This window comes from Athene cunicularia, assembly GCF_003259725.1.
Source record: "Athene cunicularia isolate RWA chromosome 1 unlocalized genomic scaffold, athCun1 chr1_part2, whole genome shotgun sequence".
In the NCBI taxonomy this organism is placed as follows: domain Eukaryota; kingdom Metazoa; phylum Chordata; class Aves; order Strigiformes; family Strigidae; genus Athene; species Athene cunicularia.
The window spans coordinates 50906236-50918819 of record NW_020799092.1 but is presented as its reverse complement, the minus strand read 5'-3'; positions in this window follow the sequence as shown (position 1 = coordinate 50918819).

The window sequence follows — 12584 nt, the reverse complement described above, 5'->3', positions numbered from 1 at the left end:
ATCTGTTTCCCCATAATTCCAATGGATAAGACCCTGTGCAATCTGTGACAAACAGGGCCTAAATTATGCAGTAAGTGCCCCTGGATTCCCTGACTCTAATGCAATAAACTGGAAATACTGCAGCTTCAGGTAAATTTTAAGAATTGAGATCATTATTGCATTCAATATAAAATGAATATTCCATGAAAGAAATTCCTTGCATTATTTGTCACAGTAAATTAAACTTGTTTTACCCTCCACCTGCATTTCTCCTCTGCTTCTAAAATGTACATGAAATGAAAAGCTGAAGGGCAAAACTTTACCAGGAACAACTGGCTACAAGATAATTTGAGATTTGGGGCACTGAGGAAGCCTTGGGAAATTATTTGAGACTCAGGATTCAGATCTCAGTGTGAATGTATCTGCTTAAAAGACAAGCTCTTAAAAAGCCTAGCTAGTTGGCAAGTAAAATGGCATGAGAGAAGTGCAATTTCAGTCTGTCTGTGCATGAGAAAACGGTACTGAGCTGCTCACAGCTGTGCTAAAGAATATTTGGCAAAATATTGCTATCCGGAAAGCAACAGTTTTATGGCTAAGCCCACACAAGGACCTTAAATGTTGCACTGCCTAAATTTTAGGATGGAAGTGTGTATCTCAAGTAGTCAAGAGGAAAAGCTGAAGAAAGGGTATGTCTTAAAGCTGACCCTTCCTACAGCAGCACAAGGACACAGACGAGCCAAGACACCTCATGACTCCCTGGGCCAGTCAATGTCTTATCTTGGAGACTTTGGTTCCCACCTCATCTGATAAAGTCACTGCTCCTGTCACCAGACTGGCAGCAGCTTCAGGACAGGAGGGAGGAAGAAATATTGTGCCTTGCATGTCGTAGCAGCACTTGGTGGCTTAAGGACACGTGCTCCCAACTCCCATCATGAAATTCGGAGGTCCTCTGTTTTCAAACCACTTCATCAAATAATTCTGTAGCTCAAACTGGCAGCGCAACACCCTTGTTGCCAGATGATGTGAAATGCTTCTCAAGCTTCAGCTCTCCTCTTCCCACCATAAATACTCAATTCATTTAGGTGAGGGCTAAGGATGGGCACATGCACAGCCCACCAACCCCTGCAACACAGAAGTCTGCATACTCTTACTACTAAAACATTTCTGGAGCCACGTGAGAGCTTGTAAACAGGAACAGCAGTGCCCAGGGAACATGTCTGCTACAGAGCTCTTAATCCAAGGCAATGCTGCTTCACTTTTTCCTTGTTTTGGGGAGTCCCATCTATTTGGTGAGCTCATGATCCCACTGTGGCAGACAGCAGGCTTGAGACATGCTGTCCTCTACATGTACTTATTTTGTGGATCCAGATGGGCAAAGGGACAGGAGTTGAGTCCCTTGTTGTTGAGTCCCTTCCAGGCAGTTTGCTGCCTTACTGAAGAAAATTTCCACTAGTTGACATATCACCTGAGATTTTTGAGGACTGAAACTTTAAAAGTCTTCAGGACATCCCTTTGTGGGTCCGTCTCTTAGACCTTGAGTGAAATCCTAACCTGTGCCTGTACAGAGCCTGTAGAGAGCAGTTGCTAGCAATATCTGAATCCAGTTTTAACTGGGGAAGAGGGTGCACATAAATTTGTTTCTTGAATTAAAACAAATTCTGCTGCTGGAGTGTGATTCTGAAGTGCAGATCACTAGGGGAACAGATGTTTTAATAATTGATTTATTATGTGACATCTAGGTTATTCTGGTGCAGAGGGTAAAAGGTTTTGATATGAAAGCTGCAGTTTTGATATTGCCTCTGTGATTCACTGGTGTCTGCAGGGTGAGCTGTTCCTGACTGCTTCTCCTATTTGGCCTTCATGTCAGGGGCACTGGGAGGGACTGGGATGTGTAGGAGAGACTTCATTACTTTTCTGTACCACAAGAAAAATCTAGAGCAATGATAAAGCTCTAGATTGAAAATGGAAGTTTTATAGACATGTCACTACAACTATCTGTCAGGCATCCCTCAAATGATATGTCAGACATATTCAGCCGTAGGTAAGAAGAGCATTTCACAACTTCCAGACCTGAAGATGGCACAGCTCTCTAAACACATATATCTCTTTGCAATTTAAAGCAGGTTAGACATTTCCATGTTAATTTTTTTCCCTTGTGTTGAGAGGATATCAAGGCCACTGAATTTCATAGAATCATAGAAGCATTGAAGGGTTTGGGTTAAAAGGGACCTCAAAGATCATTTCGTTCCAACCCCCCTGCCATGGGCAGGGACACCTTCCACTAGCCCAGGTTGCTCAAAGCCCGTCCAACCTGGCCTTGAACACTGCCAGGGAGGGGGCAGCCACAGCTTCTCTGGGCAACTTGTTCCAGTGTCTCACCACCCTCATATGAAAGAATTTCTTCATAACATCTGCTCTAAATCTACCCTCTTTCAGTATAAAACCATTACCCCTCGTCCTATTAGTAGACTCCCTTATAAAGAGGCTCTTGTCTTCTATACTGTAGGCCCCTTTTAAGTACTGGAAGGCCACTACAAGGTTTCCCCAGAGCCTAGCCCTCTCTCCTCTCCTCTCCTCTCCTCTCCTCTCCTCTCCTCTCCTCCTCTCCACTCTCTTCCACTCTCCTCCACTCTCCTCCACTCTCCTCCACTCTCCTCACCTTCCTTTCTTCTCTCTTCTCTTCACTGAACAACCCCAACTCTCTCAGCCTGTCCTCATAACAGACATGCTCCAGCTCCCTGATCATCTTCATTGCCCTCCTCTGGACCCATTCAGGCAGGTCCATGACCTTCTTATGTTGGGGGCTGCAGAGCTGGACACAGTACTCCAGGTGGGGTTTCATGAGAGCAGAGTAGAGAGGATAAATTACCTCTCTTGATGCAGCCTGGGATATATATGGCTTTCTGGTGTGTAAGAGCACATTGCTGGCTCAAAGTCAATTTTCCATCCACTAATACCCCCAAGTCCCTCTCCGCAGGGCTGCTCTCAGTCCATTCATTGCCCAGCCTGTAATTGTGCTTGGGATTGTCCCAAACCATGTGCAGACCTTACACTTGGCCTTGTTGAACTTCATGAGGTCTGCACAGGCCCACCTCTCAAGCCTGTCCAGGTCCCAATGGATGGCATCCCTTCCCTCCAGTGTGTTGACTGCACCACACAGCTTGGTGTCATTGGCAAACTTGCTGAGGGTGAACTGAATCCCACTGAAAAAGTCATCACCAACAAAGATGTCAAACAGCACTGGCCCCAACACCACAACACCACTCATCACTGCTCGCTACTTGGACATTGAGCCATTGGCTGCAACTATTCAAGTGTGAACATCCAGTCAGTTCCTTATCCACCGAGTGATACATCTATCAAGTCCATGTCTCTCCAATTTAGAGACAAGGATGTTGTGTGGGACAAACCTGATCTCCTTCTATGACAAGATGACCCTACTATTGCACAAGGGAAAAGTTGTGGATATTGTCTACCTGGATTTTCAAAAAGCATTTGACACAGTTCCCCACAGAATTCTCATAGAAAAGTGGCTGCACATGACCTGGATGAGGAAATGGTCTGCTGGGTCAAGCAATGGCTGGATGGATGGTCCCAGAGGGTGGTGGTCAATGGAGCTAAATCCAGTTGGTGGCTGGTCACAAGTGGTATTCCTCGGGGCTGGGTGTTGGGGCCATTTCTGTTCAACATCTTTATTGATTATATTGATAAGGACATAGAGTATATCATCAGTAAGTTTGCAGATGACACCAAGTTAAGCAGGAGTGTCGATCTGCATGAGGATAGGGAGGCTCTACAGAGAGACTTGGATAGATTGGATCGGTGGGCCAATGTTAATGGGATGAGCTTCAACAAGGCCAAGTGCCAGGTCCTGCACTTGGGCCACGACAACCCCCTGCATGGCTACAGGCCTGGGGAGGTGTGGCTGGAGAGCTGTCTGGAAGAGAAGGATCTGGGGGTTCTAATTGACAAGCAGCTGAACATGAGCCAGCAGTGTGCCCAGGTGGCCAAGAAAGCCAACGGCATCCTGGCTTGGATTAGAAATAGTGTGACCAGCAGAAGTAGGGAGGTGATAGTACCCCTGTACTCGGCACTGGTGAGGCCACACCTGGAGTGTTGTGTCCAGTTTTGGGCATCGCAATACAAGAGAGATATCGAGGTGCTGGAGCGAGTGCAGAGGAGGGCAACGAAGCTGGTGAAGGGCCTGGAGAATAAATCCTGTGAGGAACAATTGAAGGAGCTGGGACTGTTTAGTTTGAGGAGGAGAAGGCTGAGGCGAGACCTCATCACTCTCTACAGCTACCTGAAAGGAGGTTGCGGAGAGGTTGGTGCTGGTCTCTTCTCACAGGTAATTAGTGACAGAACAAGAGGGAATGGCTTTAAACTGCAACAGGGGAGGTTTAGACTGGACATTAGGAAAAAAATTTTCACAGAAAGAGTGGTCAGACAGTGGAATAGGCTGCCCAGGGAGGTGGTGGGGTCACCATCCCTGGATGTGTTTGAGGGTCATTTAGATGAGATGCTGAAGAATGATGATGGTTGGACTTGATGATCCCAAGGGTCTTTTCCAACTTGAATGATTCTGTGATTCTGTGACAGTGTCAAATGCTTTGCACAAGTCCAGGTAGATGACATCATTTGCTCTTGCCTTTCCCCTAACACTGTAATCCCTTCATTGAAGGCCACCAAATTTGTGAGGCATGATCTGCCCTTGGTGAAGCCATGTTGGCTGTCACAATCACTTCCTTCTTTTCCATGTGCCCTAGCATAATTTCCAGAAGAATCCACTCCATGATGTTGCTAGGCACAGAAACGTGACTGGCCAGCCTGTAGATCCCCAGCTTTTCCTTTTTTTCCCTTTTTAAAAATGGGGGTATTGTTTCCCCTTTTCCAGTCAAAGGGAGCTTCACCAGCTTGCCATGCCTTCTCAAATATCATAAATAGTAGTTTAGCCACTTATCTGGCAGTTTTCTCTGGACAAAAGGATGCATCTCATCAAGTCCTATGGACTTGTGCACCTTCAGGTTCCTTAGATGTTCTCAGACCTGATCTTCTCCTACAGTGGGCTGTTCTTCATTCTCCTAGGCCCTGCCTTTGCCTTCTGTGACTTGAGCAGTGCAGCTGCATCACTTGCCATTGAAGAGTGAGGCAAAAAATTTCACACAAACTAGTGTGTCACTTCCCCAGCTCCTCATCTGAAAAGACATACCAATATAGGAGTCCACAGGCATTTCCGCCTACTGCCTCTCAATAAGTGTTTTTGCAGGCTGCTCTGAAAATGGATCGCAGACCCTCCAAGTCTCCAGCTTTCCAGGGAGGCAGGTGGACTCCCATATTCCTGGGATGTTGTGTTCCCCAGCAGGCAACAAGAATTCCTGGGAAATGTCCTGACGTCTCATGACAAGCTACCCCTGGCTGGCTGTCACCTCCATTTCACAGACAGCTGGCTCCTTGCTAGCCCCCATTCTGACAGCAAGCTGGCTGCTTGGACAGCTTGGCTACATGTCTGTCTGTCTGGCAGACTGCAGAAAAGCATGTTACATTTTGGAGATACTGCAATGTCCCTGCTTGAAAAACATTCCCCCGTTTCGAAAATCAAAGCACTGAAGATTTTTTGTTTCCACTAAGAATCTTAAATATTTGGTGGTTCTTTTTTTTTTTTTTTTTTTTTTTTTTTTTTTTTTTTTTTTTTTTTTTTAATCTTGATTAAATGCCAAATACACCTAACATTTCCATTCTGTTTTTTGGCCTGTCCTCCAGGACCCACTGGGGAGATATTTAGAGTCCAGCTACATCCATAGCTTAATTATACTCTATTGGCATAACCTACATGAGTAGAAGAAAGAAGTTTTTTGTTTCAGACTGTCTTCTAGCACTCTTACATTGTTGGAGCCTTAGCTTTATACAGGAACAGACATATAAATCACCTGGGCTGTGTACCCATGTACTGCCTGTTTTTCCAAAGGGATGCATTATGATCTGGCTGCACCCACTCAGTCGGTGAGGTTTAATACTCCAAATGCCTTTTGTTCTTCTCAGTTCTGCCCTACATTCAGCATTTCAATTGAGGATGACTTACTCCTCTGCTTAAATGATATGTAAAATGGAGGACTACAGCTCTCTCCAAGTCAATAAGGAGAGACAGTGGAAGTGTCTGAAGTAACACTCACAGTGAGAAGATTCACTTTTGCCGTTTGAGCAGTTCACAGTATTATTGGCATGTTCCTTTGTACTAAATCTTTTCCCATTTTTTTCTGCTATAGAAATGTAATTTGCATCATGTCTTTTTCCCAGGAGGGAGATGCTAGAAACACCTTAGGAGCTGATTAAGATTTTTCTCACTAACTTCACATTTGTCTTGTAATGATTTGTGAGTAGCCTGACTTGTTTGAAATGCTGATGTTAGAAGTTTGGTTTAATTGACTAAACCCTGGATCTTCTGTAAACCTCACAAATTCTTTCCTAATTTCTTTCATTACAATGGCCTGTGCAAGAAGTGGCTCAACAATCATCATTAAAATGTCGTTTATGTTCTGCATTACTTTATTCTCCAAACCTCCTATATTTTATACCTGCAACATGGAATTTTTGTAATAGTTTCTGCAGAAGTGACAGGACCACTGCAAAAAGGATGTATATGCTCAAGATACAAATTGCTGTGGTTAACTTTGACTCCAGCCAAAGGCGTTATGATGGAACTGTACCTATTGATCTAATACTTGTGATGTTTTCCTATTATCCTTGCAAAACAGGACTCCTCTCTAAATCACTTAATTCAGGTCCTTTTAAAACTTCTTTTGCATCACAGGACAACGGCATATCTTTCATGTGTTTACACCTCTTCATATATTATCCGCTAATTAATGTCCTTGAAAACAGTTTCTCTGGTCTCCGCTAACTGATCACACAGCAGAGTCCAAACTATTAGCCAGCACCTTGGTGAACATCTCAACATCAATATAGAACAAGTAGACAAGCCTGAGAGGCAAAATCAAATTTGTCTTTGTTAGGTTTCAAATCAATTAAAGATGGGCTCCTATTGATTTTGAAATTTGCTGGGATTCCAGGAAACCAACTTAATAGGGTTGTGAGCCAAACCCTTACTCTAATGCCTCAGTAAAGCTTTTCTTCCTGCTCTTTTTAGTTTTCTACCATTTCCTCACATATTCCTTGACATTTATTTTTGTTAAGCTTTCCTAGCAGTTTTTCACCCAGTATCAAAATTACTGTGATGTCAGCTGTTAACCTTAGTGTGTAGTCTGTGCTTTTAAAACTACTTTATCCATCCTATCAGTTTTGCCTAAACAGCAATAACCGTTTGCAAATAAAACACACTTTGTGATTATGCCTCTGAAGTATACCCTGTTTAACACACCACAAAATACCCCTCTAATGTATGAAATGGTGCTTACTTCTGTTTTGCTGAAGAGAAATGGTGGTGATGGAACTGTTAGGATCAAGGAAGGATTATAAACTCCTAAAATACAAGTTCCTCCTAGATTCAAACCAATGCAAAGCTGCAATTCTAATAGTATCTGTATAAGTATTCCTTGGATTAACTAAACTCTTTTTTCTTATTTACAGTAGTGTCTAGCTTCTCCCTTCTTCCCAGATATTTTCGACCATCCCTAACAGATACCAACAGAATTAACTCTTTCACAAAATAAAGAGATGTTCCAAATTTTCTTTTATTTCAGCAACTGCAATAGGAACTCTTTTTGTGTGTTGATCTAATAGCTGTCACATTCTCACAGGAAAAAGGACACCTGCCTAACTTGTCCTGCCTAAGGGGATTCAGATCTCCTTCAAACATCAGGATTTACTGGGCTAGAGAAAAGGAGAAAGAAAGAACACACCTGTATCCTAAGAGTACCTGCACTTCTTCGGGAGTGAAGGGGCCACAATTTTAGTCACTGCTCCTGAGACCATGACTTTTCAATAGAAAATCAAAAAGCTGTGCTGGAAACAGTGCTTCTGGGTTGAAAAAGTGGAGTAGAAATGCCTCAGTTGTCCTCATTTTGTGGGCAGGTATGGTTGGACATGATCAGCTCCTCTTCCTTTACTCTCAGCTATCATACATTTGCAGGGAGAAATGATCCATGCTTGGTGCTATTGAAAAAATATGTGAATATCTGTCGTGAAGAGCTGGCTACAGGTTCCCAGGTAGAACAGAGGTAGGGAACACATTATTTCAGTATGGCAGCATAACACTGAACTCCCTTACCTTCAGCAAAAATCTTCAAGCTCAGTGTCTTGGCTCTTTGGACTTGCCATTTTGCGGCACCTAAGTCTCCATGTGCTAAATGGTAGGCTTATTTAGGGTTCTCCCTTCATTTCTGGGCATCCTTTCTCTCTGATCAGTGCTTCCCCTCTTATTCTGCTGCACTACATGCTCATTTCTCAGGGAAACTAATATATATGGAAAAGATCAGTTCTCACAGTTTAATGATTTCAAATAAACGCTCACTTTCTTTTTACTGGTACAATATGGTACAAAAGCATAGTGCAAAAGCATGGGTGCTAGAGTGAAAGCATGGCTGGCTGCGATGTGTATGAGGTGCCCCACCTACATATACCCAGGAAATTCTCTCTCCTTCTCTCAAGAGTTCCTTTTGTGGGAATTTAACACTTTTTTAAAGAGTTCCTCCCTTATGTCAGTCTGGTCTGGGTTTTCTTTCAATCCTGTGTTATTTCTTCTCTCTCAGTTCTTGAAATTATCTAATTTTTAGGTCCTTGCTTTCAAGCTCTTGAAGTCTCTTATCTGTATCAGTAACTGTATCTGAATGCTTGTTTAAGCCTGCCTCAACTTCAGTCACTCTACCTTTTATTGTAATTCCCTGAAAGAGGCTCGCATCAAAGCTTCCATTGATGTTAGCTCAGACAGTAATTCTCTAATGTCTGCCAATCTTCCTCTGTTGTACTTTGTTTGTAGCACAACGTTACGCCTCCGGGACCTCCTGGTGTCCCAGTGCTTCTCTCTGAATGCTTGCAAAGGCATTGGTAATACAAAAGTGCACCTCTGTATGAGCATGCTGGCATCAAGGATCACAAAATATTTTAGGTGGGGCTTTGGGATATTTTGCATTCTCTAAAAATCATTGGAAATAGCATACTAATGACTGTCAGATAACTGCTGCCACCTTCAAGACATGTCCATTGCTCTGAACAGCCTCTCCTATATATTTTTGCTTCTAGATTTCTGAGTTCTGCCTCTCTGGTCCAGTTTGGGACACATCACTCATGGCTGCAGCCTCATGACACTTCAACATGCAGATAATGCAGAATTATGGAGAAAGATGTATCATCAGTTCCAACTGCAGTAGTCATGTAAAAGTGGTCAGACAGCCGCAGGTCTACAGGCTCAAGCTTCTCCTTTGTTAAGAAGCAAATACCCATGATTAAGCTTATTTCTCATATATGCCTTTCCTGACATATGAATATGGAAAAAATGCCTAGCCCTGCATTCTTCATGTCTTTGAAGATGGTCTGCGCCTTCATCCTCCCTTCTAGTTCTCATGCTTCTAATAGAAGAGTAGAAGAGTAGAGTAGAAGAAAGGCCTTCTTTTTCCTTCCCTGAGCTTTCTTCATTGTCTTCTAACTACCAGTGCAAAAGCTATTTGTTAGCAGTTGTACTCAGTCTGATGAAATTGTTCTCTCCTCAGCTTCTTTTACAGTTAGTACCTGCCCAGATTGCAAAAGCAAATGCTCAGTCCAGTGATGAGGCTGCCTGATGTGCTTTCCCTGGCTAAAGTGAAAAAATATATATGTAGTTATCTGATGTTGCAGTGATCAGGAAAACTTGATGTAAAATACATAATTAGGAGATTCTGTGAGACAGATGAATCCTAAATCACATCTTCTTCTGGATTTTGCCTGTCTCTGTGCGAACTACACAAAACTCCCAAAACACTCATCTGGAGATAGATATCCACGGTCTCCAAGGGTCCACCACAGAGTCTGCTGATAAAAAGGTGACAAAGAACATCACAGTTGTCATCTGCTATGAATTTGCTCTTCGGTGAACATTATCCCTTGCACTGAAGCAACTCTGACACCAAGGGAAAATGCCCAGGACAGTTCCCATGTAGGGCAAAGAAGCCTGTAACATGAGGAGCACCCAGCACTATGCTTTGAGTTAGAGCCCAAGCTCACACACAAGTCTCGGTTTGGATGGTTTGGTAGCTCAGCTGTGCACTTCAGAAACACAGAAAAGCAGACAACTACAGTAGCAGCCCGTTTTGACCTGGTGGAAATACCATGTTTCATACCAGCCCTGATGTTTATCACTGAAAAGGCCCTTCCTTTCCCTTGAGGTTCAGTTTATAACAGTGCTGCAATTAATCCTACAGCTCCCATACTCCCTGTCATGAAAACTGTAGAAAGAGACGAAAAAAGAGAATTCTGCACAGGTGATATTATTCCCCTCTAAATTAAAACATGGAAACCTCTGTCACTTCCTCTGGAGATGAAGAAATCAATCAACAATCCTTGTCATCTAAGAACAGAAATGCATGAAACTGTTTCCTTTGCTTTAATCTACAGGGATATCTGTACATTCTGCTCTTGCTTTTTTTGTTCAGTTCTCTCCTTGCCCAGGATCTCATAATCCTGATTTAGGTGCTAATACACTGCAGTGAGTTCCCATCCCCAGGCAGCTTCATCATCTCCAAGCTGTGCAGGCTTAAACTCTTAACCTGTCATAATACCATGATTAAGACTCATCATACATTTAAACAGTTTGAAAGTCCATCTCTGCTTCACCACCAGACACTCTCTTGCTCAGTGAAAGGCAAAATCAATTGCCCCCCACATGAAACAGAGGGAAGCCAAGTGGGCAGTTTCCATGACATTTTACAGCATTATAGCCCAGCTCCCTGGTCATGTTTATTCTATACTTCTAGTTCTGCTGTTCACAGCTTTGCTGGTCTTTGTGGATGAAATGGAATAATTTCCTTTTTCTGCTTCATACTGCTGATAATTTGAAGTGACTTTAAATGACCATAAACTTACATTGTAGTATTACACAGATCCTTATGGCTTTTAGACCACAGTGCAGCACTTTGCATTACTCGTGTTAAAATCTGTAAATCATAGGTCTTCCCAATACATTATTTATTATATGGGTATTCCTAAAATAACCCCATTTCTAGCAGTAATCATCAGGATTGCATAAATACATAGTGTCTAATTTAAGAAGGAAAATGATGGTGAGTTGTGAGACCCTGAAAGCTCACTAGGAATGTTATGGGTAGTATAGGACCTGCTTGCAGAAAGGATTTCTTGCTTTGTGCTGTGCAGTTTCAGAGGGTGTATGCATGTGTGTGTTAGTTATCTCCTACTTCCCTGTACAGTAGAATAAAAGCAGTTGAACAGTAGTAAGCCTGGATGCTCACTGCCAGACAAAAGCTTAAATCAAAACAAAAGAGGAGAGCCATGGTTCTGCACTAAGCACAGACGGTAGATATGCTAAACCAGAATATTTACAGAAGCCAAACAAAAATAACTGCATATGTAAAAAGCCTCTCCTTTTTTTGCAGTTCGTTTCAATCCGATTTCTATCTTGTCTTCAATGATCAGGAAGAAAAGAGCTCCTATTGTTTAGTGACATTTCCGAATATTTATAGTTCTCTAGGAGTAACCTTTGTTTGGTAGATAGTGGAGTTTGCACAGCATGCTGAGTATGTCATTAAACATTTGCCTGAAGATCTGAGTGTTAGCATCAATGACAGAGTTTCCTAAACATGTCACATTTTCTTTGGCTGTCATGAAAAATTATAGCTACTGTGACTCACACTTTAATAGCAGCTATTTGTGATATTTTAACCTAATGCACAGCCCCAGAGGAAAAACAACAGACACAATAAAGCATCTGCCAGTGACTTGCTCGAACGAAGGGACTCCGAGCATTATTAGGATGCCAAATTAAAGAGAAAAGGCTCTTGTGTCAAATGCCAAAGGGTCTTGGTGTTTGTTAACTTCACTGTAATTTATGTCTTATCTCTGAAAGCATATAAAGAGAGAGAAAAGATGTATTCCTTTCCTCTCTTTTGTCTCTTTCTCTGTGCTTAGCTGCATAGTTCTTGTGACAGGAAGGGTTAAATACTTTAAAAAACCCCCATGATGATTCATTATGCTTTTCATTTTTTAACAAAAGGCTTAATAGGAAAGATTACCTTCAAGTTCATCTAGTAATGTTACTTTTTTTCAATGTAAATTTTAAAAAGTAACATAAAAATTGAATGATATGGGTATTTTGGATGCCATATGGAAAAAAGACATACGTGCTACATTTCTTCATCTTTTCTTTTAATCATCTTGCTTTTTTTCTGTAAGAGAAAGCCAAAAAAAAGAGAATATTCCAGGTGTCCATAACAGGAAAACTGTTCTTTTCCTGTTCATCTGGATTCTTTACTTGTTTTTGCCAAAACTTCCTGTGCCATGATTACATACATCAGGAAGTTTATCCATGCTCTGATTTGTCCATCTGTAAATGAGAATAGAAACACTTGCCTCCTTTCTGGTTAAATTCAGCCTTGTTTGGAAGCGTTTTAAGAACTTAAAGAGAAGATTAAATAGTTGTAAAAATTATATGTTTAGAATTTATA